Source organism: Rattus norvegicus, chromosome 4, assembly GCF_021556685.1.
Source record: "Rattus norvegicus strain SHRSP/BbbUtx chromosome 4, alternate assembly SHRSP_T2T, whole genome shotgun sequence".
NCBI classification, from domain to species: domain Eukaryota; kingdom Metazoa; phylum Chordata; class Mammalia; order Rodentia; family Muridae; genus Rattus; species Rattus norvegicus.
This window is the reverse complement of record NC_141537.1, coordinates 120,730,228-120,737,423: the sequence shown is the minus strand read 5'-3', so window position 1 is coordinate 120,737,423 and position 7,196 is coordinate 120,730,228.

The following is a 7,196-nucleotide window of genomic DNA, read 5'->3' as shown; positions in this document are numbered from 1 at the left end:
CCAAAGTTAAATCAGGAACAGATAAGCCATCTAAACAACCCCATAACTCCTAAAGAAATAGAAGCAGTTATTAAAAGTCTCCCAATCAGAAAGAGCCCAGGACCAGATGGGTTTAGTGCAGAATTCTATCAGCCCTTCACAGAAGACCTCATACCAATACTGTCCAAACTATTCCACAAAATAGAAACAGACAGAGTGCTACCGAATTCCTTCTATGAAGCCACAGTTCCTCTTATACCTAAACCACACAAAGACCCAACAAAGAAAGAGAACTTCAGATCAATTTCCTTTATGAATATCGATGCAAAAATACTCAATAAAATTCTTGCAAATCAAATCCAAGAACACATCAAAACAATCATCCATCATGATCAAGTAGGCTTTATCCCAGGTATACAGGGATGGTTCAATAAACGGAAAATCCATCAATGTAATCCACCATATAAACAAACTCAAAGATAAAAAGCACATGATCATTTCATTAGATGCTGAGAAAGCATTTGATAAAATTCATCATCCCTTCATGATAAAAGTCCTGAAAAGAACAGGAATTCAAGGCCCATACCTAAACATAGTAAAAGCCATATACAGCAAACCAGTAACTAACATTAAACTAAATGGAGAGAAACTTGAAGCAATCCCACTAAAATCAGGGACTAGACAAGGCTGCCCACTCTCTCCCTACTTATTCAATATAGTTCTTGATGTTCTAGCCAGAGCAATCAGACAACAAAACGAGGTCAAAGGGATACAAATTGGAAAAGAAGAAGTCAAAATATCACTATTTGCAGATGATATAGTATACTTAAGTGACCCCAAAAGTTCCACCAGAAAACTACTAAGCCTGATAAAAACTTCAGCAAAGTGGCTGGGTATAAAATTAACTCAAACAAATCAGCAGCCTTCCTCTACTCAAAGGATAAACAGGCTGAGAAAGAAATCAGGGAAATGACACCCTTCATAATAGTTCTAAATCATATAAAATAGCTTGGTGTGACTTTAACCAAACAAGTGAAAGATCTGTATGATAAGAACTTCAAGTCTCTGAAGAAAGAAATTGAAGATCTCAGAAGACAGAAAGATCTCCCATGCTCATGGATTGGCAGGATTAAAATAGTAAAAATGGCCATTTTGCCAAAAGCAATCTACAGATTCAATGCAATCCCCATCAAAATTCCTACTCAATTCTTTATAGAGATAGAAAGAGCAATTTGCAAATACATTTGGAATAACAAAAAACCCAGGATAGTGAAAACTATACTCAACAATAAAAGAACTTCTGGGGGAATCACCATCCCTGACTTCAAGCAGTATTACAGAGCAATAGTCATAAAAACTGTATGGTATTGGTACAGAGACAGGCAGATAGACCAGTGGAATAGAATTGAAGACCCAGAAATGAACCCACACACCTATGGTCACTTGATTTTTGACAAAGGAGCCAAAACCATCCAATGGAAAAAAGATAGTATTTTCAACAAATGGTGCTGGTTCAACTGGGGGTCAGCATATAGAAGAATGCAAATCGATCCATTCTTACAGACCTGTACAAAGTTTAAGTCCAAGGGGATCAAGGACCTCCATATCAAACCAGATACACTCAAACAAATAGAAGAAAAAGTGGGGAAGAGTCTCGAACACATGGGCATAGGGAAAATTTCCTGAACAGAACACCAATGGTTTATGCTCTAAGAGTCCATAGACAAATGGGACCTCATAAAACTGCATAGCTTCTGTAAGGCAAAGGACACTGTCATTAGGACAAAATGGCAAACAACAGATTGGGAAAAGACCTTTACCAACCCTAAATCTGATAGAGGGCTAATACCCAAAATATACAAAGAACTCACGAAGTTAGACCCCAGAGAGCCAAATAACCCTCTTAAAAAATGGGGTACAGAGCTAAACAAATTCTCAGCTGAGGAATATCGAATGGCCAAAAAGCACCTAAAAAAATGTTTAAAATCCTTAGTCATCAGGGAAATATGCAAATCAAAACAAACCTGAGATTCCACCTCACACCAGTCAGAATGACAAAGATCAAAAACTCAGGAGACTGCAGATGCTGGCGAGGATGTGGAAAAGAGGAACACTCCTCCATTGTTGGTGTTGGTGGGATTGCAGACTGGAACAACTACTCTGGAAATCAGTCTGGAGGTTCCTCAGAAAATTGAACATTGCACTACCTGAGGACCCAGCTATACCTCTCCTGGGCATATACCCAAGAGATGCTCCAACAAATAACAAAGACACATACTCCACTATGTTCATAGAAGCCTTATTTATAATAGCCAGAAGCTGGAAAGAAGCCAGATGCCCTTCAACAGAGGAATGGATACAGAAAATGTGGTACATCTACACAATGGAATATTACTCAGCTATCAAAAACAATGACTTCATCAAATTCATAGGCAAATGGATGGAAATAGAAAATATCACCCTGAGTGAGGTAACCCAATCACAGAAAAACACACATGGTATGCACTCATTGATAAGTGGATATTAGCCCAAATGCTCGAATTACCCAAGATGCAATGCATGGACCACATGAAACTCAAGAAGGATGACCAAAGTGTGGATGCTTCACTCCTTCTTTAAAAGGGGAACAAATATATCCATAGGAGGGAATAGGGAGACAAAGTTTAGAGCAGAGACTGAAGGAACGGCCATTCAGAGCCTGTCCCATATGTGGCCCATATATATATACAGCCACCAAAACTAGATAAGATGGATGAAACTAAGAAGTGCAGGCTGACAGGAACTGGATATAGATCTCTCCTGAGAGACACAGCCAGAACATGTCAAACACAGAGGCGAATGCTAGCTGCAAACCACTGAACCGAGAACAGGACCCCTGTTGGAGGAATTAGAGAAAGGACTTAAAGAGCTGAAGGGGCTTGAGACCCCATATGAACAACAATGCCAACCAATCAGAGCTTTCAGGGACTAAGCCACTACCCAAAGACTGTACATGGACTGACCCTGGGCTCCAACTGCATATGTAGCAGTGAATAGCCTTGTTGGGGCACCAGTGGAAAGGGAAGCCATTGGTCCTGCCAAGGTTGGAACCCCAGTGTAGGGGATTGTTGGGTCGGGGATAATGGGGGGTGGATAGGAAGGGGAACACCCATATAGAAGGGGAGGGGGAGGAGCTAGGGAGCTGATAGATAGGAAACCAGGAAAGGGAATAACATTTGAAATGTAAATAAGAAATGCCCAATTTAATAAAAACGGAAAAAATAAAATTAAAAAAATTAAACTAAAAAAAAAATGAGAAAAAACAAAGCAAGTCCATAAATGCTGTCAGCTTACCTTAAATGGGCATGGCCTGACTCCTCTTTCTTCTAAGACAATAGATACTCACTCCTAAGTACAAGTAGAATTCACTTCCAGGAGAAGAATCTAAATTCAAAACATGACTGCTCTGGCAAGAGATCAAATCCAAAGCTCTTCTAGGTCTGTGTGACTTAGCTGGAATACAGACATTCCTTTAGTCCCAGGAGTCAGAGGCAAACAGGTCTGAGATCAAGGTCAGCCTGGTATACAGAAGTCAGAGGCAAACAAGTCTGAGTTCAAGGTCAGCCTGGTATACAGAAAGTTCCAGATAAAGAAAGGCTTACATCCAGATGTGGGGGGTGTATGCCTTTAATCCCAGCACTCAGGAGACAGAGGCATGCAGATCTCTGAATGCAAGTCAGTTCTGTTTGGTGAGTTCATTTGTGCCAGTGAGGCAGGCACTGGAGTTGAGCTCATGGAATTTAGAGGCAGTTTTATTGGGACAGTTAAGAGTGAGGCAGGTTGCAGAGGCAGAACAAGCTAGACACAGGTGAAGACAGAACAAATCAGAGAATGAGAAGGAGCCGGAAGATTAGAACATATTGCCAAAATTAGTATGAGGCCATGAAGAGCAATTCAGGAGAGGCAGAGAGAAGCCAGATTGAATCAGTCAGCCCAGAAAACATTCTAGGCCTAGACGAGACTGTACAGAGGCTAGAAGCTTCCAAGACTAGCCCTAAGTTTTCGGATTGAGGCTGTAAGTCTCAGAGACAACAATTACTTTAGGAGAATAAAAGTTACTTTTACAATTTTCATTTTCTCCTCCAGAAAGCAGAGGCTACAAGAGAGCTTTCTAGTTTTGCTGTGAAGGAACTTAAATACTCAGAAAACATGAGAGTAACTGTTAGTGTGTTAGCATTTCTTCTAGGATTTGCCCAACAATTACCTAGCAACAGCCATGTAGGCTAGAAAAGGGGCTGTTTGGCCTCTTCTTCACCCTTTTCTTTCTCTCTTACCCCTTTCCCCTCTCTTTCTCTTCCCCTCCCCCCTTCTCCTGGCCACTTCTTCCTCTCTCTTTCCCTCTCTCCCTCCTTCCCTCTATCCTTCTCTGTCCCTTCTTTCCCTGCCTCTACTCCTTTCTCAATGCCCACTTCCCATGCCTTTTACCTCAGGGCGGAGGGATGCCTCAGCATGGGCCGCTAAGGCACCCCCTCCCACCACACTATACCATGCTCTACGAAACATTACTAGTTGGTCCTACTTTTACTCTGCCATTTCTGTCTTACTGCATGTGTTAGAGCTAGAATGAGGGGGCGGACTATTTGTGGAGCTGCGGAGAGCTGAAAGACCTCCTGAAAGCTTTAAAGAATATAAAAGTTGTCTGTGGATAGCCGGTGAACCTGTGAGCTATCACTGCTCACTTTGATGTAGAGTATAAAGATACAGACTCCCACCGGGCTGCAGAGTAGGAACTTCATATCTCATGGTAAAAAAGGCAGGAAAGATCCTCATCCACCAACTAGTATTAGAGTCTCCTCCCTCCGTGATGAGGGTGCAGGTCCCCTAAAGCAGACCAGGGCGGGAGCTGTGCACATGGCGGTGCAGTTGGGAGTGTGGGGTGTATATTCTAGGCTTTTCCACTTAAAAGCACGGCACCTCCATCATCACACCTATTAAAACAGGGGTGTGGTGTGAATATGCTTGGCCCAGGGAGTGGCACTATTAGGTGGTGTGGCCTTACTGGAGGAAGTGGCTGCATGTTGGCCTCAAAGCCTGGATGCCAGAGTGCCACAGGTCGGCCGCTCAGGAGGACAGGATGCAATCCAAGGATCCTTAACTAGGACTCTGGCCTGGGTGGAACAGCCAAAGTGCTACCGGGAAGCCTGGACAGATCATCTCTCCTGCTACCAACCATCGCAGCGGAGCCGGAGCCGGAGCCGGAGCCACTATGGGAGAGTGTTGGGATGTGGGCTATATTGCACAGCAAATGGCAGCTTTAGCGAAGCAGATGTTTTGGCGGGAGCTGCAGCCCGGCCTGCTGGGTGGAGCCCACCAGTGAATGCTTCAAGTGAGAAAGCCCTTCCTTCCCTAGAGCTTTACAGCTCGTTAAGACAGCCACCCTCGACAAGACTCAGTCTTGCACTTTATGCCATGTGGACACCTTATACACTTGAGGAGTAGGGTGGGATCCAGGGCTCACCCCATGGCTCAGTCTGAGATGCTAGGGACAGTTTATTTGCATGGGGAAGGACTTCCAGTGTTGTTCCTATGTTACTGGTTGTCATGGCCCCCTTAGTGGGTATTGTAGTTATGAGTTCCAAGATAGGTAGAACCTGGCAGGGAGCTGGTTCCAATACCTGCTGTTCTCAATTATGAGAATTCCTGGGGTTTTTGAACCTGCTTCAGTATTCCCAGGTTTTCTGTCTGGTGGCACTGTCTACTTGTCCCATAAGCATGTCACTGTGAATATGTCACAAGCATGTATGTCACTTTGGGACCTTCTTTCTAGCTACATGGGAGCCAGTCTTCTGTTTGACTTTAGAACAAAATGTAGAACTCTCAGCTCCTCCAGCTCGGTGCCTGCCTGGATGCTGCCATGCTTCCTGCCTTGATGGCAGTGGACTGAACCTCTAAACCTGTAAGCCATCCCCGATTACATGTTCTCTGTAAGAGTTGCCTTGGTCATGATGTCTCTTCATAGCAATGGGAACCCTACCTAAGACAAAGGGCAACTGTAACTTTAATTTTTCCAAGCCTATTTTTAATGATGGATCTTAAACACTTTAACCCAGCAGAGGTAGTGGAAAAGAAAGGATACGGGGGAGGTGGACCTGCTTTGAAATTGTTCTTTGGAGCAAATCCCATCTATGTTGTCAAAATAGCAGCAGTCCAGTTCACAGGTCAGCAGAGGCAGCTCGATCCACTCGCAAACACTTCATGAATGTACCATGCTCAACAACAGGGGTAAGGCGAATGAATACTTGTGTGTCATTAGCAAAGAGCCCTTCATCATGAGTCCTTTCACGTGCTTGCTTTAGCAGAACATCCTTTCACCTGTGTCCGCTTTAGAACAACACTTCTTCACGTGTTTGCCCCAGGAGAACACCATCCAACACAACTGACTTTCCAAAAAGCCCTTGCATTTCCACTTCAGGCCATAGTCACCCACCTGATGGGATTTAGATTTATAACTGTAAGGTGCTGTTGCTGTTAACCATCAGTGGCAACGTAATATTTTTCCGTAATTACTGTCATATGACCTTATATATAGACCCTTGGGCCAGCATCTCACGTTAAACAGCTAGTGAAGGGCCTGACCGAGCAGTCTATGGAGCTTTACCCTATACGGTTAGCAAGGGATCTCAGAGCCTATCTTGCTATTAACCAAGATCACAGTTTCAAATACCTACTAAATTGTCCTATCTACTGTTTTTGTTTTGTTTCTGTGCTGGGGAAATCAAACCCAGGGATATATGTGTATATATACATATAGATGTGTGTGTGTGTGGCAAACATCCTAACAGTGCAATACCTCAGTATCTTACGCTTGCTCTCCCCTAGTCCCCCTCTCCGTCTTTCTCCCTTTGATTTTTTTGAGTCATGACCTTGCCTCTCACCTGGCTTTTAGGAGGAATTTTCAATAATATTTATGTAACAATAGCTTATACATTTCTGGGAAATTTTGTTTCCATTTTTTATTTTAGCTAAACACAACTAATAATGAGTTGTCACCATTGTTTTGGTTTCTTTGAGACAGGGTTTATGTAGCCCACCCTAACCTGAGCCCACCCCTGGATGCTGGGACAATAGGCATTCATCACGCCAGGCTCAACAACAAAAACTGTCACCTGATTAAATTATATCTTATAAGTCAATCACTAACAAAACCAATGCTTCAACCCGTTGATTTATTTTCTAGA